At 43.5% G+C, this 25,990-nt stretch overlaps 1 protein-coding gene across 8 annotated transcripts in view; it reads left to right on the top strand.

Moving 5' to 3' along the window:
* The window catches only part of APBB2 (amyloid beta precursor protein binding family B member 2), a 374,441-nt gene that overhangs the window by 5,173 nt on the left and 343,278 nt on the right, over nucleotides 1-25,990 (top strand). For 7 of the 8 annotated variants that reach the window (XM_082652792.1, XM_082652799.1, XM_082652791.1 and 4 more), the window contains exon 2: nucleotides 22,519-22,677. The exons of the other annotated variant lie outside the window; for it this stretch is intronic. The gene's annotated coding sequence lies outside the window, so the exon portion shown is untranslated. The remainder of the gene's footprint in view (nucleotides 1-22,518; nucleotides 22,678-25,990) is intronic. 8 annotated transcript variants of the gene reach the window in all.

A 25,990-nucleotide genomic window follows, 5' to 3' on the forward strand; every position in this document is an offset into this window, starting at 1 on the left:
AGACTGACAAGGAAAACGCCAAGATGAACGATGAGGTTCTGAGAGAGCAGAAAGGACAAGGGACTGAAATGTGAATTTTAGCAGGCTGGGCTGTGAAATGACACATCTCGGTTTTTGTTTCTTTGCATACAGGTCTCTGCCCAAACAGCGTGCTTTAGCAATTCAGGATTGGTGATTCTAGGAAATGCTGATGGAGTTACAGCCATAGAACCGGGAGTTGTGTTATAGCCATCTTGGTTTGGATCTCTGCAGTGCCATGCCCTCCAGGGTGAGCCTTGATAAGTCGCTAGAGGAAGTTTAAGAATAATTTGCTCATGGAATTGGTATTATTCACCTTAGGTTTGAGTTGCTTTTAGTGGGTGGGAGGAGAGGAAAAAAAAAAAACCCAAATTATTTTTGAGTTTTAAATAGTAGCTTAAGAAAATAGGTAATGTATTTTCAGATAATACTTAAAAAATCTGTGCTTCGTAATATCTGGATCTCACTGGTCGTAATAATAATATATTATTAATATTGTGGATCTCTTTGTGCAAAGAGCTTTACAGCTGTTACCCTATTTAATTCTTACAAAATACTGTAGTGCTATTCCTATTTTAGAGATAAGGAAACTGAGGTCCTTTTCACTAAAGGCTACACAGTGAACAGTGATGCTTGCCTTGGAACTGTAATCAACACAGAGGAGTCTATGGGTTGCTGAGGAACTGCCAGCGTGAAGAAATAACATTTATTAATTAAGGGCCACCTCTGCCTGGTGCTATACGGGAAACATTTCACTTTGTCTTTTGGGGTACCCTCTTTTTTCCCTTTTTATAGGTGAGGAAAATCTGGTTCAGAAACATTAAAGGACTCACCCAGGCCCTAAACAAAGCCTGTATTATTATTTCCACCACAACATGAAACTTTCCTAGATTCAGCCTTGGGGAGAAGGTGAAAATTTCTCCTTTTGTCCATTTTCAAAATCCCGTTAACCCAAATCTGCATATGCTTAGTGGTGGAGCTGTTGCCTCCAGATTATGGCCCCCATGTGCATTTCTTTCGTCTGAACACAAATTGAATAGTTGGAAAATCCAAATATAATTTCTAAATATTGTCTGAAACTAAGGGTTGCTGTGTTGAATCTCTCTGGGCGGATTCCGGTCTAGGATTATTGCTATTGTGAATACAATACACCAGAATCTGATTAGTTGTCACATGCCAATCATGAGGCAGTGTTGGGGTGACAGAGGCCTTTGATGACTTCAGAAAATTGATGTGAGGATTTCAGGGCCTCTCCAGCAGCGCTGAGGCTCACTTGAGACTTCTGGCTGCTAGAGAGAGGATGGTGGGTACCCCTTTCTGGGAGCATCAAACTCCTGCTTGATGGCTTTGTTCTTACCTTCTGATCTTCATTTGGTTTCCCAAGTAGACCTTTGTCCTGGGCAGTAGAGTCAGGCAGCAGACCTGCCACATTGAGTGTCTTTGATTTGCTGGGCAGTACTCTGTATCAGTGGAAGTTATGAATAAATAGAATTTCCTTACGAGTTAGGTTTCCTGAGTTGGTTCATTCTTGAGTGAACAAATACAGCTGAATTTTTGAGTAGAACTGAGGCATGATCTGGACTCACAGTGATCTCAGAGGGGCATAGATACTTCGGGAAACACTGATTCAACGTTGCCTTCTGAGCAGAGCCTCTTATCCTCCCCGATAACCAAGTTTTATTTTTTATACCTTTTCCAGGTCACTAGTGCAGACAGACATGCATTCATTTGGGTACACTCAGAAACTTCGGCTTCGTTTGTCCATGCCTTTGTTCAGCAAATGTTTGTTGAACACATACTTGGTGCCAGGGACAGTGGGAAGTTCAGGAAGACAGAAAGGAATGTACCAGCGTGTCAATATAAGGTGCTTCAGTAGAGGCACGTGTGTGAGGCTCTGAGGGAGGGGAGAGGAGGGAGGCCTTGCAGTTATAGGAGCCGTGGCAAAGGACTGTGGCGGAACCCGCTACAGAAAACCCTTCAGCTGTCTCCTTTTCCATTTTTCTTTGGCTTAGTGGAAGTGTTGTAGCCTGCTTCTTCTATCCAACACCTAGGATTTGCCTCTGCTTCTATCAAGGACCTAGAGGTTTGGCCTTTCAAATCTCTGTAGCTCTCAGAGGGAGCAGTTTTGCTCTCTGGGGAACATTTGGCAGTACTCCCTGGAAACATTTTTGATTGTCATGATTATGGAAGAAGTACTGCTGGCATCAAGTGCGTGGAGGCCAAGGATGCTGCTAAATATCTTGCAGTGTGTGCACAGGACAGCCCTATGGGGAGGCAGGTGAAATTTGGTGGTTACCAGCCAGACTTTTAGGATTCCAGTACTGCTCTGCAATTTCACAGCCATGTGATCTCGGACACCACAGTTACACTTGGACAACAGAGTTACACAGTGCCTCAGTTTCCTCATAGTGTGGTAGTTATGAGGATTTCGTGAGGTAAGGTATGATAAGGGCTTACGGCAGTACTTGGGGGGGTTCCCTGGTGGCCTAGCGGTTAGGATTTTGGTGCTTTCACTGCTGTGGCCCGGATTCAATCCCTGGTCGGGGCAGGCCGTGCGCCAAGGCCAAAAAAAACAACAGAAAAACCCCAAACAAGCAAACAAACAAAGAAACAATACTTGGCATAAAGTAAGACCTTAACAGCTATTATTATTTTTAGTTTTAAGCAGCAACTTTAACTTTTGTCTCCGAAGAGCTTGAGTTTGGAGAATCCAGGACAGCTGAGCTTATGGTACCGCCTCTCAGTGTGCTTTGGGGTAAGAGCTGACCATTGTTTTTATTTCTCTTGTTCCTTTTCGGCCATGGGTTTTATTTTCCACTGTTACCACCTCTTGATTCTAGGGCTTTCCTTTGCCTTTCATCCATTTTTTTTTTCCCCCAGGGACCCAAATTTATGCCTTTAATGAACCTTCCCCCTAGAGGGCTGAGAAACATATTTATGATTTTCCTTAGCTCTGTCTATTTTGGGAATGGTGAGAAAACGGGAAGAAGGTCAAGGGAGATGTTGCATTACTTCCTGATTGTCACAGCTCCCTTCTTTATCAAATTCCATGCAGGACCGAGAGGCAGGTGGTACCGTCTGCTTAGTAACCCTTCCCTCTGCGCCCACCAGCTCCACCCCCAAGTTAGGTGCCTGCTGTTTCCAAAATATCCTGTAATTGGGTCACAGCATTATCTGCCTGCTGGAGATCATTTCTAAAAATCAAAGTAAAGACTCGGTCTGTCTCAGAGGGATTTGAAATGTCTCTGTCCTCTACCTCTGGGCTTTGCAGAGTTGTTCTGAAAACAAAAGAAAGCGGACTTGTTATCTCGATTAGGTGGCAGTCTCTCTGTGGCCTAGAGCTGTGTCATATTTTCACTTGCACATGCACTCAAACCATGGTCCTTTCTGACTTTCAGCTGGAAGATGAGCTTGTGGACTCCACACAACAGATCAAATTTACTGTTGAGTTTTTATCACGTGATTGACTTGTAAAGGTTTTCCTTCAGTGTCTTGAATGGTATCAACAGACTAGAGAAAACTTAAGTTCAGTTGATATAGGTTTCTAATTTCCTTCCCCATGACACTGTCCTCTCTCCCCTGAATGAGAGCAGTGGCCTCTCAGTGGCCTCTCGGCTTGTCCAGCTCCATTCAATCAGTTTGGCTTTCCAAGTGCTGGGCGCCGTTCCAAGCGATGCACATGGAAACTGACTGGGACGGCCACTGCCTCTGACAGCTGAAGAACTAGCTACGGTGAAATGCGATGTGTGCTTCCCAGATCAGCAGCTGCTCTGTTTGGGTGTGGGGTGTGTGTCAGGCAAGCTTCCCAGGAGAAGAGATGCTCCATCTATCCCACCGCACACCTGGCCCCTCCGTCTCTGCCGCTGTGTCAGGCGCCCCTGACTCCCAGCTCCGAAGCGTGCCTCCACTTCCTTCCCACCGCTCTTGCCTCTCACCTAGGAGTCTGCAGCTCCTCCTCCAGGGCCTCTCCTTGTTCTCAGCAGGGTCTCCGAGGTCATCTCTTGAGATCCGCAGGCCTGGGCACGCCCACCCCACCCGCAGGGGCTCCTCGCTGCGCTCAGGAGGAAGCCCAGCTCCTTGGCACCGCATGTGAGCCCCTCATGGCCTGCTTGCTCTGCATCTCGTGCTCTGAGCTCGGGCCTCACGGTATTTACAACACGACAGTTTTCTCTGGCCTTTTGTCCTATTCCCATCGCCTGCAACCATCCCTGCCGTCTGTGTGCTCTTTACCTGCTTGACTTTAGTTCCTCCTTTGGGGAAGTAGCTTAATCATCACCCACCTCAGTGTGCGGCAGGGTGACCTGAGGGCTCTTTAAAACACACACGGCCGGCCCCACCCCAGGGCTTCTGATCCCATAGGCCTGTGGTGTCTGTAGCCTGATGAAAGCTTGCAGTTTAATGATTTCCCAGGAGATGCTGATTCTGCTCATCTGGGGACTGCACTTGGAACATGGTCACCCAGGACAGGGTGACTGGTTCTTCTCGCTCCCACGGTGAGCTCCCTCACACCCACTTACATCCCACCTTTGTTAGCACGCAGAACTGTAACCGTTTACTTCCCTGGCTCCTTTTCCAGTCCATAAGCCCTGGAGGGACAGCACTGTGGCTTCTTCATCTTTGTGTTCCCAGTGTTTTGGAAGTCCTGGGTGCTTGATTAACATTTGTCAAAGAATGAGTATGTGAATGAACAAGAATGTTATCGTTGGAGGTTTTGATAAATATGCCCCAGGACATTTTCAGCAGCTAGTTTTCCTGAGAGTTGATCCCCAGATATGGTGGTATAGGCTTATAGTATGATGTTAATGGGGTTAACATAAGAGCCGATTAACTCTGTGGTTTTTGTGTCCGGATTCTAGAGAAGTCTAGGGGAGGGGCTACCTTTAAACCCATTATTGTTTCTGGAATGAATCAAAAATACATTGTTTTCTTATAGTGGCTCAGGATGAAAATATGTGTTCACAGGAAATGCAGATGTCATTTAATTTAGCCACAGCATAAGCATGGCCCCTTTATTTGAAATAATAAATCATATTGAACTGAAATTAAGTATAACCAGATGTTTAATCATTTCTCCAAGCCAGAAGGAGGGATAGCCAGAATACTTCATTTCCTTATTCATTCTGCAAATGTTTATTAAGCACTTACTATGTGCCAGTGGGTTTGAGGGGCATGGCGATGATTAAAACACTCTCTGCTGTCTCTGTGGGAGGGTCTGTGAAGAAATAGAGACGGGTGATGTGATGTAAAGTGCCTAGTGGGTTCCTTTAGATCAAGTGGTCCTAGTATGTGACTATTAAGCTATGTCCCTAGTGGCAGTAAGTGATGGCCATGTCAGGATCATGGAGAGGAACAATTTTAGGCCAGGAGAATGGTACAGAGGGCCTCACTTTAAAGCATCTCTTGGTGGCAGGAAGGATAAGTTAGGAGTTTTGGATTAACAGATACATACTACTATATATAAAACAGATAGGGCTTCCCTGGTGGCGCAGTGGTTGAGAGTCCACCTGCCGATGCAGGGGACGTGGGTTTGTGCCCCGGTCCGGGAAGATCCCACGTGCCGCGGAGCGGCTAGGCCCGTGAGCCATGGCCACTGAGCCTGCGCGTCCGGAGCCTGTACTCCACAACGGGAGAGGCCACAGCAGTGAGAGGCCCACGTACCGCAAAAAAAACAAAAAACAAACAAACAAACAAAAACCAGATAAACAACAGGGACCTACTGTATAGCAGAGGGAACTATATTCAGTATCTTGTAATAACCTATAATGGAGAAGAATCTGAAAAAGAATACGCACATACACACACGTATAATTGAATCACTTTGCTGTATACCTGAAACTAGCACAGCATTGTGAATCAACTATACTTTAATAAAAAAAAAGATACTCAAGGAACACGCCCCCCCCCAAACGAAAAAAGCTCCTTAAGGAGCCCTAATGATCCTGCAGTCCTGAAAACTGGATTGATATCTCATTATTATTGTGCCTGGTCATCGGTCATCCAGGCTTCGGCTCCAGGCTTGCTTCCAGGTACTCTAAAGCAGTGTTTCTCAAAGTGATTGGAAACCCGAGTGATTGGAAATATATTGTGAATAAAGGTTTCTGCCATTAAATTCAGAAAATTGTGTATACCTACTCTCCATCAGCATATTTAAGAAGTCCTGCTGAAACGAAGTTTGTTAACTTCCTTTAACCCCGCATTTGCCTGTGGGTGCATCTTGCACAGTCTCTTGTGAACTGGTGTTTCTTGGCACACACCTTGGGCAGGCAGCTCTAGAAGTTCTGCTTCGCATGCCCCTGAAAGAACATTGCACGTGAGGCAGACTTCTCTGCTCACCCTTCAGTGTTTTCTCATCCTTGTGGAGGACTGCAGGATCTTCAGTGGGGACAGCATTTCTTTTATTGGTTTTCCTCATGCCTGATCAGTGGATCAGTCCCACTGGCTTGGGTCCAAAGATAAATGGCATCTCGAGCCGGAGAGATCATTGCTCGCGTGGTGCATTTAGGGGAGGAGCTGGCTAACGGAGAGTGGTTTTTGACTTGAATTGTTCAAATTATGACTTCATTGCATCTTTCGGATATCTAGACATTGTCTTGGAGGCCAGCTGACTCTAAGTGGACAGAAGGAGAGAGGAGTGACCAGCTGGAGTTGCTAAGGCTGAGCATTAGGTATGAGAAAAATAAACTTGGGGTCAGACTTGGTTAAGCCTGTCCTGGGTTTTTGCTGACATTTTGGAATCTTCCCGACTTAAAAGAATATTGGCTTTTAGATTTTTTTCTGTTGAGGTGTGTTTAGTTTTGGTCCTACGTGAGGTCAGAGCTGACGGACTAGGTCTGTCTTTGTGAAGAATTTCATTCTCTGATCATCTTTATGGTTGTAGTTTGGCATGGAGGGCAGGAAATGGACTAGGTCGGGCGAGCTCACTGAAAATTTTCATTTGAGGGAGAGCCCTGGATGAGTCTTTTTGCAAGAATATTTGCATAGATAGAATAATTCAGAGTAAAAGAGTGTTGGTTCAGTTTTCAGGGATGGGAGGAGGCCCCTATCCTGTGCTGCTGATTTTTAATGCTTGGGGCAACTCCCAGAAAGATGCAGTAGGACTTAACTGAGAAGAGGGTTAAAAGAAGCTGCAGATATAGATGGAATAGCCCCCAAAACCCTCCACCCAGGGAAGGAGCCAGTGTGGAGCACAAGGAGAATTAGGGCTGGGGGTCCCTGGGGGTTCCTTCTAGTTCTGGGAATTTAGACTTTGAATGTGCAGTGATTGGTGCTTTTGGGTCCCCCTTGTCAGGGTACTCTTTTCTTGGCATTGGTGCTTTCCCTAAATGGGACAGTACATTTAGTGTGAACAGTAGATGTGTTGCATACCATTACTTGGTCAGTATCTCCATGTCTTCAACCATCTATTATCCCGAATTTCAGGGGGAAAAAAAACCCCGTGTTTGAATTAATCGTATTGCAATGATTTGAGCAGAAAATGTATGAGCAGTGGTGCAACAGAAGTAACACTCACCACTCTTATTCATGAGACTTAGCAACTGGGTCAGTGTCGTTTTCTAAAAATGTCTTTTTTTCCAGGACTTGAGGTTATTTGTACTAAAATAAATAGAGGAAGTCTTGCATTCCATCTACTTAACATACAATGGTCTCCCGATCAAAGCCATCTCCTGCTGACTTGAGTTTTACTTTAGCTTAAGTCATTTTCCTTTACTGGTACCAGATCGTGCTGTTATGTGTATATTTTACAAGCTGCAAGTAGAAATAAAAAGCAAAAATAAGATGTGGCATTGTATTGAATTTTGTCTTTTTCCCCCTTTTGTTCTGAGAACATGTGGCTTACAAGAAAAACCAATAAAGATAGACGACTGGGGAGAGTGTTGATTTGTGGCATTATTATCTTTATTTCTTGTAAAGAAAACAGGATTTTCATTAGATGCTATTGTGCTGTTTTCCATTGAGAGAGATAATAGTGGGATGGATGGCCCCATTCAGAGTCTATATACATTTTTGCTTAACATTTAAATGATTTTTGTATGAACATTTGTAAAGGTGTTTCTTTCTTTCTGCAGCACCAGCTATTAAACAGTGTGGTGCTATCTTGCCCAAAACAATTTCCTTCCATAGGAGAGCTCGGTGGATACACGTTTTTATGAAATCACATTTGCTTTTCCTTAGTGTTGACCTTGAAAGCTAACTTTTGAAATGCTTGCAGATATATCCTTTTGATAGATGGTTAGGTCAAAGGAGGATACCCAATGTGATGTGATTTTTTTTTTTAACATCTTTATTGGGGTATAGTTGCTTTACAATGGTGTGTTAGTTTCTGCTGTATAACAAAGTGAATCAGCTATACGTATAATACATCCCCATATCTCCTCCCTCTTGTGTCTCCCTCCCACACTCCCTATCCCACCCCTCTAGGTGGTCACAAAGCACCAAGCTGATCTCCCTGTGCTATGCGGCTGCTTCCCACTAGCTATCTATTTTACGTTTGGTAGTGTATATATGTCCATGCCACTCTCTCACTTCGTCCCAGCTTACCCTTCCCCCTCCTCATGTCCTCAAGTCCATTCTCTACATCTGCGTGTGATGTGATTTTAAACATTTCATTTGCATAAAGCAAAAGTTCGTGGGAGAATGAGTAGAAACAAGTAGAGATGTTGGGGATGACTCTGCTGGCTTTCCCTCTCTTCTTCCCCAGCCACCCTCAGTGTTTCTGTATCCTTTTAGCAATGAGTAAAAGGGAAAAACATAATTCTCATGTATTCATTCTTAATTCATCTAAAGGATGTGCATTTCAGGGGTGTTTCTTCAAGGAGACTAACTGGGAACGAAAGAGAACTGGTATCATGTTTAGTGAAATAAACCGGTCACGAAAGGACCAATATCGTATGAATGTCCTTATATGTGGTGCCTGGAGAAGTCAGGTTTACAGAGACAAAGTGGAAGGTGGTCGCCAGGGCCTGGAAGGAAGAGGTCATAATGGGGAGTTATTGTTTAATGGGTTCAGAGTATCAGGTGGGGAAGATGAAAAAGTTCTGGAGATGGATGGTGGTGATGGTTGCACAGCACTGTGAATGTGCTTAATTCCACAGAACTGTACACCTAAAAATGGCTAAAATGATAAATTTGGTTATGTACACTTTACCACAATTAAAAAAAAGGTTTAACCCCTCCCCCCCCCCAAAAAAAGAGAACTGGTCCTGTGTCCTCACCAGCAGAGGTACCGTGACCCAAGGACTTCTGACTTATTGTCAATGTGGAACCTGAAGGAGGAGTTAATTTGCACTGGACTGAAGCTGCTGGGGCAGCTCTTCTGATGTCTGTGCAATCTGCCCCCGGGGCTGAGGCTCTGAGATTGTGCGGGTTCCCAGGACCCCAGGAGCTGGGGAGGGTACAGGTGCCACTCAGCTGAACCTGATCCTCAACTCCTGTGTTTTCAAAAGCTTTCTTTAGTGTAGGACTAACACTGATCCAGACAAGTTTGAAATCGTGAAGTTTGAAATTGGGTATGCTCTATGTGGGTTTGAAGTTTGAAATTGGGTATGCTCTGTGTGGGTCATGTTTTTGGTCATGTATGTTACTGACTTCTGCTTTGAAGATGAAGCGATTTGGTAAAAATTAATCTTCATTGGGATGTCCTCAAAAACTGTGGCACCTTTCCCATGTATTCTGTTGAGTGTGCCTTCATAGCCAAGCGACCAGCTGGCCTCACCCTTCTTTTGCCTTGTCCATTTGTGGTTCTAAAGAGAGCATGGACTTCAGATCTAGACAGAGCTGAGTTTCACTTTGGGCCCTGCCTTGGGATAGGTGGATATAGGTGGGTGCCCTGCCTGAGCCCCAGTTTCTCTCTATAAAATATCTAGAGTGATACCTACCTGGGTGGGAGGGTTTCCTGTGATAATGTGAAAATGTGTGCTATAAAGTGATCAAGATATTTACTGCCTTGATTTCCTGTTGTTGAAGTCGTTGGTAGGTGGACCAGGATTTTAGATTAACTCCACATCGGTTACTGTGCTGTGGAAGATGGTCCTTGATCAAAAACTTACATATGTTTAGTATTAAAATATTTAAACAGATAATTCTTTTAAAGAAGAATGATGGGGAGATATTTGTAATTGGTAGTAGGTTTTTTTTTTGCGGTACGCGGGCCTCTCACTGTTGTGGCCTCTCCCGTTGCGGAGCACAGGCTCCGGACGCGCAGGCCCAGCGGCCACGGCTCACGGGCCCAGCCGCTCCGCGGCATGCGGGATCCTCCCGGACCGGGGCACGGGCCCGTGTCCCCTGCATCGGCAGGCGGACTCCCAACCACTGCGCCACCAGGGAAGCCCCCCGGTAGTAGGTTTTTAATGCTTTATATTCAACTACATAGTCTTGGTGTTGACTGTTACCTCCCCCCTCCCGTTTAAGTATCTTCAGAGAATGTGGATGACAGTTCCTCAGTGTCTTTGATGTCTCATATTATAGTTTAATAGGTGTGGAAGACCTACGGGCTGGGATTTGATGCTGGATTGGTCTCTATCAGCAAAAGTTACCTACTTTTTCTCACCTGAAGAGGATCCTGTAGAGATTATAAGGGTTAATGTTTATTGGGCACCTCCTGTGAGACAGCAGCCACTGTCTGTGATGCACGTGTTAACGTGGAGATCATTTGGTCCCATGCGCCTGTGAAGTAGCTGCTGTAGTTATCTGCAGATACAGGTGGGGAAGCTGAGGCTCACCCAGTTTGTCCCAGGGCACACAGCTAGACCAGGTGATAGGATTGGGCTGAGTGTAGATTATGAGGACAGAACTCGGCATGGGGAAGGCACTCGGTAAATGTGAGTGCAGGTGCTTGAGTACACACACATACCCTTTAATTGATATTTCCCTGAGACACAAGAGCGTTGCAAAATCAGGAAATATCCTGGGAAAGTAGAGAGAGTCTAAGGACCAACCAGCATGAGAAAGCTCGTGTCAGAAACACAAACTGTGTTTGGTTGTAATTGTAGCTGCTTTGCATTTCTTTCTAATTGCTGTTTTAAACAAAGAAAATGTCTATACTCTCTGTAGTGTGATATATACTTTCAAAGGATTGTAACTGGGGTTGTGATATTTTTCTTGAGGAAAAAAATCAGTTATTTCTTTAATCATTGAGCATTCTGTCCTGAGAATGCGCTCAGTATAATTAGAGAGGATAAGCTCCAGCCGCCAGGGGTGAGCAACTGGCGGTCTTGAAGTGTTCTGTAAACGTATTAGTCTGAAAATTGCATTTTAATGCAGTGTACTAGCAAAACTGAATTTTACTTGCTAATTTATTCCATGTTAATAGTGACCTTTTTCTACAGGAAGCCTGTTACTTTATTAAAAAAAATATATAGGTCATTTGTTTCTTCCAAAATAATTGAACGATCTTTTGGAATAACCTATTAGTACTTCCACTTCTATTTGAGTCAGGATAGTGATGGAATACAAGAAAGCAGATAGAATTTCAGGTCAAGAATTTGATTTTAGGAAATATCATTTTCCCTATGATGTTTGCTTTGACTAGCTTTGGTGTACTGTGCATCCTGACTTAAATGCTATATTTTGATCTTTAAAATGAGTTAAGGCAACTTTGTGGTCCTTTTTGCCATCTGGGTGATGCTAGTATAATAAAATGTATTCATTGAATTAGTTATCAATAATGTCATCTAAGAAAACCATCTTAATAATTCCTGAGTAGTGAGTTGGTTAACAATTATTTATGCCAGAGAATTTCCCCAAGTCTGTTTTAATAAACAAATAAATAATTTATTTATTTGGCTGTGCTGGGTCTTAGTTGCGGCACACAGGATCTTTAGTTGCGGCATGCAGGATCTTTTTTTTTTTTTTTTCATGCAGGATCTTTAATTGTGGCATGCGGGCTCTTTTAGTTGTGGCATGTGGGCTCTTAGTTGCGGCATGTAGGATCTAGTTCCCTGACCAGGGATCGAACCTGGGCCCCCTGCATTGGGAGCATGGAGTCTTAACCGCTGCACCACCAGGGAAGTCCCTAAAGGGCCAAATTCTGAATTAGCCTGTTTTGGAAATTTCTGGTTGTTTCCTTAGCATACAGAGAAAATCAGGCTTCCAGTGTGTGGTAAAGGTATTTCACATGATTAACAGATAAAGAAAGCACAGTTGATGTAGGGTGCATGTGCAAGTTTGACATTAGACTCTGGAGGTATAGGGAAGCTATCAATGGGAGAAATTTGAAACACACCTGTTTACCTGCATAGTTGTGTACTTCATTTACATGTTTCCTTGAGGGCTAATTTTTGTTAATAAAAATTTGAAGGCCGCATGTAATCTTTAACTGTTAGCTGTAGGCCCCAAAGAATCAAAAGAAATGGATACCTCTCTTAAGAGTTTTAAAAGAGAGTATCAAATGATTATAGGTCGCTATTATAGAATATTGTTTGATGATTGTTCATTGGTCAAAATTCAGAAGTATTGCCTTAATGGAAGAAATGGAGAGAGAAATGAAGAGAGTGGGAAGGTAAGCAGATTATAAGTATTTTACTTCGAATTTTTCTGGTATATTAACTGGCTTCCATTCTAGGGAAATACTTGCTTTTTTATGATAAAGTTTCTAATTTACTTAAAATATGTTTACATTTTGATTGTGTTCTGTTTACCTTGTATGTAAAGAAACGCTTGAATCTCAAACATTTAACCCTTGAATCTCAAACATTTAACCACTCCCCTCTGTATTCAAAAGAGTGATTTGAGAGCTAACAAATTTTGCACCAATCAAGAGAATTAACTGGCTAGAAAAACGGAGTCATTTACCTGCATCTGTGGAGTCAGTTCTGTATAGGGTATTTGTTACCTTTAGAACTGTGTCTCTCCCCTTGTGCACCCCCCACCCCCAACAAATACCTTGAAGTCTTAACCTCTGGTACTTGTGAATGTGACCTTATTTACAAAATGGTCTTTGAAGATGTCAAGTTAAGATGAGGTGAAACTGGTGTAGGGTGGACGCTTAATCCATTGTAACTGGTGTCCTTATCAGAAGCGAAATTTGGGCATAGACACAGACTGGGAGAATGCCACGTGAAGACAGAGATACACAGACACAGAAGAAAGATGACTATGTGACGATGAAGGTTACGCCAGGGCTACCAGAAGCTGGAAGAGGCTAGGAAGGATCCTCTCCTAGATGCTTTGGAGCGCACATGGCCCTGCCAACACCTTGATGTCAGAATTCAAGCCTCTAGAACTCTTAAGAGAATACGTTTCTGTTGGTTAAGGCACACAGTTTGTGTTTGTTCCAGCAGGCCCAGGAAGCGACAAGACTTTATAGAGTCAGACTGCTTAAGTTTGAATCCTGGCTTCACATTCTAATGTTGTGGTCTTGAACCTCAAGTTATAAGGCAAGCTATTTATTTATTTTTGCGGTACGCGGGCCTCTCACTGTTGTGGCCTCTCCCGTTGCAGAGCACAGGCTCCGGGCGCGCAGGCCCAGCGGCCATGGCTCACGGTCCCAGCCGCTCCGCGGCATGTGGGATCCTCCCAGACCGGGGCACTAACCCGTGTCGCCTGCATCGGCAGGTGGACTCTCAACCACTGCGCCACCAGGGAAGCCCATAAGGCAAGTTATTGAAACTCGTGGTGCCTCAGTTTCCTCATCTGTAAAGTAGGACTAAAAAGAATCCCTTCCTCATGAGGTCATTTTGAAGATAAAGTAATCTATGTTTAATACCTTGGCAGTGCCTGGTGCTATTACATGTGAAAAATTCAGTCGTTTAAAAACTATATAGAAATGATTTTTGATCCTTCAACAAATATCTGTTGAGCTTCTTTTTTAATGACAACCCTCATGCTAGACAGTGAGTGTTCAGGGTGAACCCTCATAGATCCTTTAGAAAGAAGATTCCACGTGGCATCTTTATGGGCAAGAACTGGCTTTGACCTTTCCTTGGACCTTGGGAAGCCCAGTACAGGACCTATGAACTGCGCAGTCAGTGAGAATGGAGCCAGACTGCCTGGGGTCAAATTCTGGTTCTTGCTAGCTTTGACCTTGGGCGATAACAGAATCGTTAACGTTCTCTGCCTCCACATCTGCAAAATGGTGACAATAATTGTACTTTTATCAATAGGGTTATGGTAAGGATTAAGTGAATTAAAACACATGAAGTGCCTAGAATAGTAAGCACTTAATAAATGTTGTTGTTATATTATTAAATAAACCCAGAAAGCTTTCAAACTTGTAAATTAATTCATTTGTTTGAAATTTATTAAGTGTGGAGAATTCAGATATGAATCAGATACAGCTCCTTTTCACATAGAATGAATAGTTAAGTCAGGGAAGATTAATTCACTTACACTTTGATGAAATAGTATATGAACAAAGAAAATGGTGGTAGAAAGTAGAAAGAGCATGATTAATTCTCAGGGTTTCAGAGTATCAGGGAAGGTTTCCCACATATGGGTTTTGGAGGTTGAATAATTCTCAGGGTTTCAGAGTATCAGGGAAGGTTTCCCACATATGGGTGTTGGAGGTTGAATAGGAGTTTTCTAGGCAGCAAAGGAAAGAAAGAACATTAGGGGAAATGGGAGTAGTATATCCAAAGGCATGGAGTATTACCACCATGGCATGCACAGGAGATACAGCCAGTGGTTACTCATAGTGGTACAAGAGTATAGGTCCTAGAGCCAGGATTCAAATTCTGCCTCTTACTGCTGTGTCTCCTTAAGCTAATTTCTTGACCTCTCTGTGCCTCTGTATTTTCATCTTTTAAATAGGGATAACAGACTTTGGGAGGATTAAATGGGCATATTAATTTGAAGTGCTTAGATCAGTGCTTGTCCAAAGTAAGTGTTTTAAAAAAAGTATTGGCTCTAATTAATGTTATTACTCTTCAATTTGCTAAAAGAAGACAAGGGCTAAGAGGGTTCCCTTAAGATTCTTAATCGAGTTTAGCGATTCCTGTGGGCTTGGATAAATGCTGTACCCTTGGGTCTGTATACTCTCTTGAAACAGCTTTCACCATTTGAACATTTGGGTTAGGAGGTGAAAAAAATACATTGTTTAAGTAGAGGAAAAAGTGATTAAAGGAGGCCAGACATTGGCACAAAACTTTGTGCAGATTGCTGATTAGGCAAAATTAAAAGAATAAACCAGCATGTTGAGCCAACATGGTTTTGTTTTTAGATCTGGTGAACCACCTGTATCTTTAAGTGATCAATTTAAAGATGGTTTGGTTTATTGTTAATTGTCTCCAAATTACCCGGTGACATCAGTCTGTGTTCTGAACCGGGGTAAGTTTAGAAAAACCATCACTGGAACACAGCCCATTGGTGGTGCTGCTAAATTGGCAGGTGTTTAGAGGTGAAAGGAGGCGTGTGGCCTCGGGATTTCTTTGGCTACACTTCTCAGAGCTGTGATGACAAATGCATGAATGATTTCAGCTGTGGTCCAATCTACTTTTATTTTTAGTTTCTAAAGGGGGGTGTCATTTCCAGTTGTGGTTTTCTTTGATCATGAGAGTCAAATGTACTCATTATGACAAGACTTAGGCAGAAAGAAAATAAAAAGTAAACCATCATCAGAAATGTCAACATTTGGAGATAATAATTGTTAACACTTGGGGTAGAGCCTGCTAAGCCTCTTGCCACTTGCAAAAAAATTAGGCCTTTCTCGACTGCAGGGGCAGTAAGGCCAGCATTGGACACAGGGCAGGCTGGTGAGTGAGATTTTTGGGGAGATGTTTAATTAGAAAATTCAGGACAGGAACAACATAATGATGATCATGGAATTGTTTTACACTAAACTAGTTAAAAATGTTGGTGAAATAAGTCGCTGAAAAAAGGTTATATTTACTCACTAAGCATTTTTAAAAATAAATTTATTTAGTTTTATTTATTTGGGGCTGCATTGGGTCTTTGTTGCTGCACATGGGCTTTTCTCTAGTTGCGGCAAGTGGGGGCTACTCTTCGTTGTGGTGCGCAGGCTTATTGCTGTGACTTCTCTTGTTGCAGGGCATGGGCTCTAGGCACATGGGCTTCAGTAGTTGTGGCTCATGGGCTCAGTAGTTGTGGCGCACAGGCTTAGTTGCTCCGTGGCATGTGGGATCTCCCCAGACCAGGGCTCGAACCCGTGTCTCCTGCATTGGCAGCAGATTCTTAACCACTGCGCCACCAGGGAAGCCCATCATTAAGCGTATTTATTGAGTGCCAGTGAGATGCTAGGGATACAGCAGTGAACACAGCACAGCAGATAAAAATCTGAGCCTTTGTGGAAGTTGCATCCATTGTCAGGATTATAGACAGTAACTAAATCAAATAAGTAATTGATATCATAAGGAGGAAGTACTGTGGAGAAAAATGAACCAGACCAGAGGGATGGGGTGGTAAGGGGAGGGTGAGAAGGAGGGGATGTGATTTTATTTTATTTTTTAAATTGAAGTAGAGTTGATTTACAATGCTGTGCCAATTTCTGCTGCACAGCAAAGTGACTCAGTTATACACATATATGTATATATTTACACACATTCTTTTTTTATGTTCTGTGTGATTTTAAATGGGGGGCAGTCAGGGAAGGTTTTACAGAGAAGGTATTTGAATCAACACTTGAAGGAGGTGAGGGAGGGTGGCCTGTGCTGTGCATACTTGGGGAACGAGTGTTCCAGGCAGTGGTGTTCGAGGAGCGGGAGGGTATCAGCATGGCTGCAATGAGGGGAGAAGGAGTGGATGGGATCAGAGAGATGAAAAGGTGGGGTGAAGGGCTGAAACATCCCACTAGGGCTGGTTGGGCCATTGGAACAGCCTTGACTTTAATGCCAATTAAGATGTGAAGCCACTGGAGGGTTCCCAGCCAGGGGTAACTGTTACATTTCACAAGGGTCATCTGGTGGCTGTATGAGAATAGATTTTAGGAGTGCTGAGTGGACTCAGGGAAATCAGTCCAAAGATGGTTGTGGTAATCTGGTTTGAGAGATGATGGAGAGTTGGACAAGGCCAGTAGCGGTGGGAGTGACTGGATTCTTAGTATATTTTCAAATTGGAGCCAGTGGGATTTACTGATGGCTTGAATGTGGGGTGTGAGAGAAAGGGAGGAGTCAAGGATAATTCCACGGATTTTAGTCTGAGCAGCTGGAAGTATGAGGCTGCTCTGAACTGAGATGGAGAAGACTATGATTGAGTGGAGCAGGCTTTGGTGAGGGAGTGTCAAGGTCTGAATGTGTCCCCACACCAAATTCTTATGTTGGAAACCTTACCCACTAATGTGATGATACTAGGAGATGTGGCCTTTAGATAAGGTCATGAGGGTGTACCCCTCATGAATGGGATTAGTGCCTTTATAAGAGTTATGAGAGAGCTTGCTAACCCTCTGTGCTGTCCGCCACGTGAAGATATGAGAAGTTGGCAGTCTGTATCCTTCCTGGAAGAGGGTTTTCATTAGACACCGGATCTGCTGGTGCCTTGATCTTGGACATCCAGCCTCCAGAACTGTGAGAAATAAATTTCTGTTGCTTTAAAGCCATCACTCTATGGTATTTTGTTATAGCAGCCTGAATGGATAAAGACAAGGTGGATCAGGAGTTCAGCTTTGAATATGGCAGTTTGATGTGTTTAACAGACGTTGATTGGAGATGTGGACCCAGCAGTTGGATCTAGGAGTCTGGAGCTTAGGGGAGAGGTCTGAGCTGGAGTTACAGGTTTGGGAGTATAAAGATCATCCAGAGAGGGAGTGAAGTTAGAGAAGACTTGCACTGGCAAGTTAGGGTTGGGGAGATGAGAGGAAGAAGAAGCAAAGGAGACTGAGAGGGACTGGGCAGTGATGGAGGAGTGTGATGTCTTAGAAGCCAAGTGAAGATGTATTTCAAGGGAGAGGTGTGATCAGCTGGGTCAAATCTAAAAATAAATCACATCTCTGTATAAAACTGTAGTAATTATTGAAAACTTACGTTTGTTCTTTAGGTTTTATCTTATTTACTTCTCAGGATATACAGAATGAAGTATAAATGCCCCATTCTTTCTTCCTGCTCCCTGTATGTAGCATAGTTAATAGTTAATAGTGTGGGTAACCTTCCAGATGTGTGTATTTATATATCATATTGATATCGGTGTATCTATATCTATTTGTAAACTTTTGTCTTAAGATATTTCAAATATACAAATATCCCAATAAGTAAAGACTAATGTATTAGATCCTGATGTGACCATATTAAAGAAATGTGACCACTTCTCTGGATGACTTAAAATTTATCTTTACTTCCTTATTATTAGAGTTCATACGCATATGTACACCTTCTTGCTTGTGTGCACACGTGTGTGTTCTCTCTCTCTCTCTCTCTCTCTCTCTCTCTCTCTCTCCCTCTCCCACACCTCCTCAGGCTCTTCCAACCTGCTCAAGGCTGTGCTGTATTTTTCAGACAGCTGCAGTAACAGCAGAAACGGTGGTCCTGCTCCCAGCTGGGTCTTGGGAGAACTGCAGAATTAATGATGCAGAAAACAGCAGCCTCCACAAGGAAACGTGAAGCTTGCTGATGAAAGTAGCCTTGGGGAGCCCCAGGTTTCCATTTGGAGAGCCCAGGAATGCCAGTGGGAGAATCATCATCTAGGAGAAAGTCTGAGGCTTTGGTGTTCTTCAGTCTGTACCTCAGATCCTAGCTCTGGCACGTAACTGTGATGATGGACCAGTCGCACCCCAGTGTTCTTCATCTATGGACTGGAGAGATCAATTCCCACCTTAAAAGGTTGTGAGGTTTGTAGGTGATAATGTGTGTAGGTAAAGTGCCTAAGAGAGGGCCTATCACATAGTAGGTTCCAATTACATTCATTCTTTCCCCCAGGTCTTTCTCATCTTTTTCCTATTTTACTGTTGAGGTAATCAGTGGATGAAATGTATATTATTTAAGTAAATATATTCTGGTTATCTAGAAAGGAATCTTGAGATTAAAGAATTTTAGTACATGAAGTAGTTGAGCTGAGACTAGAATTCTGCCAGTTTTTTGTTTTTGTTTTTTAAATCCAATTTCTTAGCCAGTAAGCTTTTATTTTATTTATTTTTGGCTGTGTTGGGTCTTCGTTACTGTGCGCGGGCTTTCTCTAGTTGCGGCGAGCAGAGGCTACTATTCCTTGTGGTGCGCGGGCTTCTTATTGCGGTGGCTTCTCTTGTTGTGGAGCACGGGCTCTAGGCGCGCAGGCTTCAGTAGTTGTGGCATGTGGGCTCAGTATTTGTGGCTCGTGGGCTCTAGAGCACAGGCTCAGTAGTTGTGGTGCATGGGCTTAGTTGCTCCATGACATGTGGGATCTTCCTGGAGCAGGGCTCAAACCCATGTCCCCTGCATTGGCAGGCGGATTCTTAACTACTGCGCCACCAGGGAAGTCCCTAGCCATGAAGGTTTAAAAGAATTTTACTGAAGGTGTGTTGAATTGTTCAAAATCCAGTACACATTTATTGCACTGTGCTAGGGCAGTGTATAAGGTGCTTAGGGGACAAAAGTGAGTGCACTGACCCCAGCCTGTCTCCCTGGGGCTCACAGATAAACAGTGTTAGCGTATGGAGACCTGTTCCTTTAACACAGAAGAAGGATCAATAAATTACATCTGGGGGGTTTTAGAGAAAGTAGGAGAGAGGAGATGACATACTATGTCAGGGCCGCAGTTCTGCACCTGAAGAATCTGGAGCCAGATTCTTCACGTCCAGAACATTTAGGTAATGACTTCCTTGGGCAAGCTCAATGGTACATAAATTACATACAGATGTTCATAACTGTGCATTTACTTGTACTGAGGACTTCGGTCTGTGAAGACGCTTTTGTCGCCTGATTTTTGAAGTGGGCCTGTTTTGTTATCAGGTAGCTGTGGTGAGTGAGTTGTTTCGAGGAGGGGATTTGTCATCCCTGTAAAGCTGCAGGGCTAGGAGAATTTAATTTACTCGTGAAATTTAAAAATTAAGGCATAGCTTCTGTAGAGGGAAGTACACAAATCTTAGGTGTACAGCTGGATGAGTTTTCCCGTAAGTATGCACCTGTGTAGCCATTAGCCAGATTAAGATAGAGAACATTTCCATCCTTCCCGCAGCTTTCCTCTTGTCCCCTTCCATAGGATATCCCTCCCATTACACCTCTGTCACTGTAGCTGAGTTTTCCCTGTTTTGAACTTCACATATTTGGAGTCATACAGTATGTGCTCTTTCATGTTGGCGCTCTAACGCTCAACCTCCCATGTTGTTGTGAGTTGCAGTAGTTCATTCTTTTCCGCTCTGTGTGAATATACTTCCACTTATTCACATTACTGTTGACAGATAGTTGGTTTCCCGATTTTTGGCTATTGAGAATAATGGTGCTATGAATATTCTTGTATATGCCTTTTGGTGGACACGTAGCATGCATTTCTTCTAGGTGTATTCTTAGGCATGGGATTGCTGGTCGTCCAGCCTTAATGGAGTCAAAGTGGTTGTACAGGTTTACATCCCTGCCAGCTATGTGTGATGCCACCACCTTTTAACCCTTTTAGGACTTGCTGTGTTCCCCACCGTCGTTAACAGCACCACCGTCCCCACAGGCACCAAAGCTGGAAACCTTCCTGCCTGTTTAAGATCCTTTTCTTTTGCCTTGTCCAGGTAGGTCATCGACAGGAATGGCCAGTCTTCTGAAATGTCCCAGGAATCTGTTTTCTCTTTTTAGTCCCCAGATGTCTTCCAAATGGAGTGGAGAGCTGAACTTCAGCAGTGATAATAATGAGGGTCTCATTAGGATTCATTTTTGCATGGTTCGATTGTTGGCATAGCGGTAAGGGATGACACATTGTATTTTGGAACTTCCTGGATTCTCCTTAATGGCAACCAGGTAGCAGAGAACTGAAGCTCGCGGTTGCAAAGTGAGCATGCACAGGCACCCTGCAAAGTTAGCTGCATACCAGACAAATGAATAATAACATGCTAATTATTATCCTGCCTTGGAGAAGGTCTGGTAGAGTTATAGCTTCAGGCACTGTGTAAGACCTAGCTTTTTTTTTTTTTAAGACCTAGCTTTTTAAGCTGGCAAAACATTGATTACTATTTTTAGTTCAATTTCTACCCTTAAAAAAAAGGTCGCATACTCCTTGCTACTCCTGGATGGTTTTATGTATTTTAATTAATGTTATCTTATTGCCTTTGTGCTCCGAGGCTGCTTTGGTGAAAGATGTAATTTCAGAAGGCTGATGAAATTAGATGGGTCTCACTGGGAAGACTCTGTTATTCATATTTATGGTTATAAAATATTTCAGGTACATCTATGTATGACATTCCTGGGCTCTAGGAACACAGTGTTCTGAAACCATTTGTCTTAGAGTAGTTCAGACCAGTGGAACAGTAGTAACTCTAGTTTAGGGGTGATTTTGTTGGTTTTGGTGTTAAACATGTCTTTACATTTTCCCCTTAGAATCTCATCGTGCAATGATATGTAAAGAAGTGAAAGTAATTCTATAAACCAAGCACACACAACCCTCCCAGCTTTATTACTTTATAGTCAGACCTCACATATTCTTGACTGAATTGCCATGAGATACGGAACCCGGTAAAAACCAGCTCTATTTGGATCTGAATGAGTAGCCAGCTGTGGAGCATGGAAAATATATTTTAAATCATTTGCCAGAGCTGAATGCAGTTAGTCTTGCAATAAAGTGAAAGGCAGTTCTCTGAGAAAGAAAAAAGAATGTCTTGAGTGAGGCTTGAAGTAAGACGCAGTCAGTAAAGAGAAAGGCTGTAATAAGCTATTTATTATGATCAAATGCTGAGCAGAGCTTCTCATTAGTGGGAGTTAAGAATTAACATATAAGATGTCACAAAGCTATCGAACAGTGATTATACAGTATCTTTCCTAAAGGTTAGGGTCCTGAAAACCCTCTCGATGGTAGAACTTGAGGTTGCAAAATTTAAAATCCTAGGAGGAAGGGAAGAGTCAGGAGTCTCAAGGTAATAAGCGAATCTCAGGAACTTTGTGCACAACTTTTTTCGAAGTTTCTCTGAAATCAAATAGCCATGTGTACTTTAGAAACCTCATGCCTAGTTTCATTGTGATAGTGTGTATTCCTTTTGCTTTGTGACTATATTAAGAGGCTTTTGTTTTATCCAGGGGCTAGTCTCCTATCCAAATGGTCAATGCCTTCCCTCCCCGCCCCGCCCCGCCCCGCCCCTTTCCTTCCTTCCAGTATTCCCATTTAGTCATTTCCTGTTTTGTACCAGGTAGTATTTTAGGCTTTGGGGACACATTGAACCAAAGTCCCTTCCCTCAATAAGATTACGTTCAGGTTGTGGAAGGTAGACAAGTGTCTCAGGGTTGGGTTTTCCTGAAGCAGACGCTGAGATGGAGTTGGGGGAACAAGATGTTTATTTGGGATCAACACGGTGAACAGAAGAGGGTGGAAGCAGCATTGGGCCGAGGAAGAAGTTGAACTGTGATGCAGATTTGACGTGACAGAGCCCCCACCAGCCTGTGGAGACCTCTGGAGTGACGTGGATTCCCTGGCAGAGGTTCCGACACTGAGCGATGACCTCACTCCTTTCAGGTGTGTTACCAGGTGCAGCTGCCCCGGGAGGGGTGTGGCCTCCGGCCGGAAGCTCTCTGCACTAAGGCTGACCAGCTGACCCCGAGGAGCTGGGCCCTGGAGGCTGTCTACCTGCAGCTGCTCTGCGGGTCTTAGCAGTGGATCTTCCAGTCTATCACAGTAAGTGTTTAAAGTATCTGGAGGTGACAGCACAGTGATGGAGAAAGATAAAGCTTGGGAGGGGAGTGGAGAGTGTTGGAGGGAGAAGGCCTTATGGAGGCATTTAAACAGAGACCTAAAGGAACTGAGGGCGCTGGGGCAGAGCAGGCTGGGCTATGGGAAGAGCTGGGCCCCGAGGAGGAGTGTGTCTGGCCTGTTGGGAGAACGTCAAGGGGCCCAGTGTGTGAGTCGGGGTACAGTCATGTGGGGCCTTCGGGCCGTGGCACGGAGTTCACCTTTTATTCTGTGTGAGGTGGTGTATTAATTTGCTAGGGCTGCTGTAATAGAGTACCACAGACTGCATGGCAAAACACCAGAAATGTATTGTTTCACAGTTCTGGACGTTCTGAGTCCACGATCAAGGTATTGTAGGGTTGGTTCCTTCTGATAGCTGTGAGAGAGTCTCTGTTCCATCTCTCTCCTAGCTTTTGATCATTTGCTGGCAGTAGTTGGTGTTCATTGGCTTGCAAGTCTCGGCCTTCATCTTCACATGGCGTTCTCCCTATGTGTGTGTCTTTGTGTCCAAATTTCCCCTTCTTATGAGGACACCAGTCATATTGGACTAGGGCCCACCCTAAGGACCTCGACTGATTAATCTGTGATGACCCTCTTTCCAGATAAGGTCACATTCCGAGGTGTTGGGGGTTAAGACTTCAACATATGAATTTGTGGGGGAAACACTTCAACCCACAACAGGTAGGAAGCCATTAGAGGGTTTTGAACAGGTTAATAATATAATAATCGGATTTATGTTTTTTTTGTAAAAAATGCTTTGTGGAGATCAGAATGAAGGGAGGAAGCAGAGGCATTGCTATAACTGAGGCAGGAGATGATGTTCGCTGTGCCAGGTGCTAGAGGTGGTAGTGAGTGGTCAGGTTCTCGATATAAGGTAGAGCTGTTATCCCGTTAGATTAGATTAGAAGTGGAGAGAAGAGGGGAGAGAAAGAGAGGAAACAAACGCAGAGGCAAGGATGGCTCCTGAACAACTGGAAGAATGGAGTTGCCATGTACTGAGATGGGCAAGGTTTTGGGAGGAGCCAGTTAGGTGGTAATAGTAGGAATTTGATTTAGGACTTAAGTTTGTGATGCCTGCTAGACACTCATGTAGAGAGGCTGAGCAGGCAATTGGATACATGAGAGATTCTGGAATCCAGAGTTCAAAGATGAGAAGGGACCAGCAAAGAAGACCCTAGAAAGAGGAGTCAGTGAGGTAGAAAGTGAACCCAAAGAAAGAGGGGGGCAGGGTTTCAGAAGGCATGTAATGAATATGTTTCAAGACAGAGTAATCATCCCTTAGAATAAGGATTCAGATTGACCACTGGCTTCAGCAACATGGAGGCCATTGGTGACTTTGACAAGAGCAGCTTTGATAGAACGACAGGGATGAAAGCCTGATTGGGGTGAACTCAACGGGAAGAGAGAAAGTAGAGGCTGTAAATATAGGCAGCTCTTACTTTTACGACTAGCTTGCTGAGGCTGGGGGCCCATGTTCACCCCAGAGGTACAGAGTAACTAGGATGCTAGAAAGGGGAAAACCTTTGGGAAACCTTTGTGTAACTGTCTTAGAATGGAGGTCAGGTACTTCTCAGGCTCCCTCCCCGTTTCTTTTACAGGGTTATTTAACCTTAACTCTGCTTGGTAATAACAACTTCATGCCGAAGTATGTTATGTTAGTCCCTCTCAGACAAGTTTTAACTCCTTTCCTCCAGCAGGATAATATAGTAATACTGAGTTCTTGAGGGGTGAGTAAGGTAGTCTTCGGGTTATATAGGATTAGTCATGAATTTATAAGGGAAGAAAAATTTGACCTGAAAGGAAATTTATCTGGGATTCACTTGCTTGAATAAGGAAAATGAAGAAATTGTACATAATTAGCCCTCAGGATAATTTACATTCAAAAACAATTTTAGTAGCTTCTCAATTTCATCCTTCGCGTATGTTAAAATCAAGAATTAGGAGTAAGGTGTAATTGACAGACTGGAATATCACCTCCTGTCATCTTCCCAGTCCAACAAGGTAAGGAAGCAGAAGACCCCAAAGGGCAACTGCAGTAGTTAAACAGAAGGGCCTTGTGTTGTATCTGCACCTACTCAGTGACTCAGTGAAGCCATTAGGAAAAGCTCTGTGCACCTGCTGGGAACTGAATGTAGGTGAAGGTGTGAACTTAAACTTTCAGGGAGACCTGTACCATTTCAGAATCAAAGGAGATATTAAATGCTTTGTTTCTACAAGGCCATATTAGGTCTGAATCTTTTAAACATAAATGATAGAATTAAATTTGATCACTAATGTCCTCTCTTCTTTGAAGGGCACACCTATTCTGTCAACTCACAGAATTCGCAAATGTGATTATTTTGTGAGATGAAAGGGATTTTTTTCTTTCAGAGATTTATTCCCTTCTACTGAGTTCACAGACGAAAAAAAGGGGGGGGAGTGGAATTAAACTGCACAACGAGAAGAGCTTTAGACTTAATAAAAGGGAAGCTTTTCCTAATGAGGCTCCTTGAGGCTGGTCATGGCTTCTCTGTGGGATGTATAAATCACTGCCTCGTAGATGGTCAAGGTGTGGAAAGGCAGAGTGATCGGGAGACTTAAATGGGGGTGGGGAGGCCCCTTGGTCCATTGGAAGATACAAGAAAACACCTGGGCAAGTTTCACTCTACTTTTAAAGACCCTCAAGCAAGCAAACCAGCACAATCCTACCATTCTGCAGGTTTACTTAGGCTTGTTCAAGACCTGTGGGACCACGGTGTTTGAAAGCAGTTGTGTCCGTGTAGGAGATCGTGAGGTAGAGACAGACATGCAGCTTTATACGGATTCACAGACCCAAGCCTTCGCCCTCGAGACAAATGATTTCTCAGGTTTTTGTCCATTCCTCTCGTTATTGTGTTCTTGAAACTTTCCTTTTTGTCTTATCTGAGATTGGCCTCTTAAATTCAGCAATGAAATTTAGGTGGGAAAGAAAGAGGAGGATTAAAATTAGTTGGGTAGTGTTTCTATTAAATCTGGTAATGAGTTAACATTATGGAATACTGTTTTGTCTTCTTTCCCCCCCGAGGCTGTAAAATATTGTCATTTCCAAGATAAAGGAAGATTCCTAGGCTGCTGTCTTCCTTTCTTCTGAATTCATATATAATCTCGCATTATTAACCCTTTGCGGCTCTGTTTTATGCCAGTGTGTGTGTAATGGGAAATTTTAAATAAAGCCAGCTGTGTTAAATATTCATAGAATTGATTTTCACTTGTTTAAAGTCTTTGGTGACTTATCTTCAGG

The sequence above is a fragment of the Grampus griseus genome (genome assembly GCF_964374135.1).
Source record: "Grampus griseus genome assembly, chromosome: 4".
Taxonomy (NCBI): domain Eukaryota; kingdom Metazoa; phylum Chordata; class Mammalia; order Artiodactyla; family Delphinidae; genus Grampus; species Grampus griseus.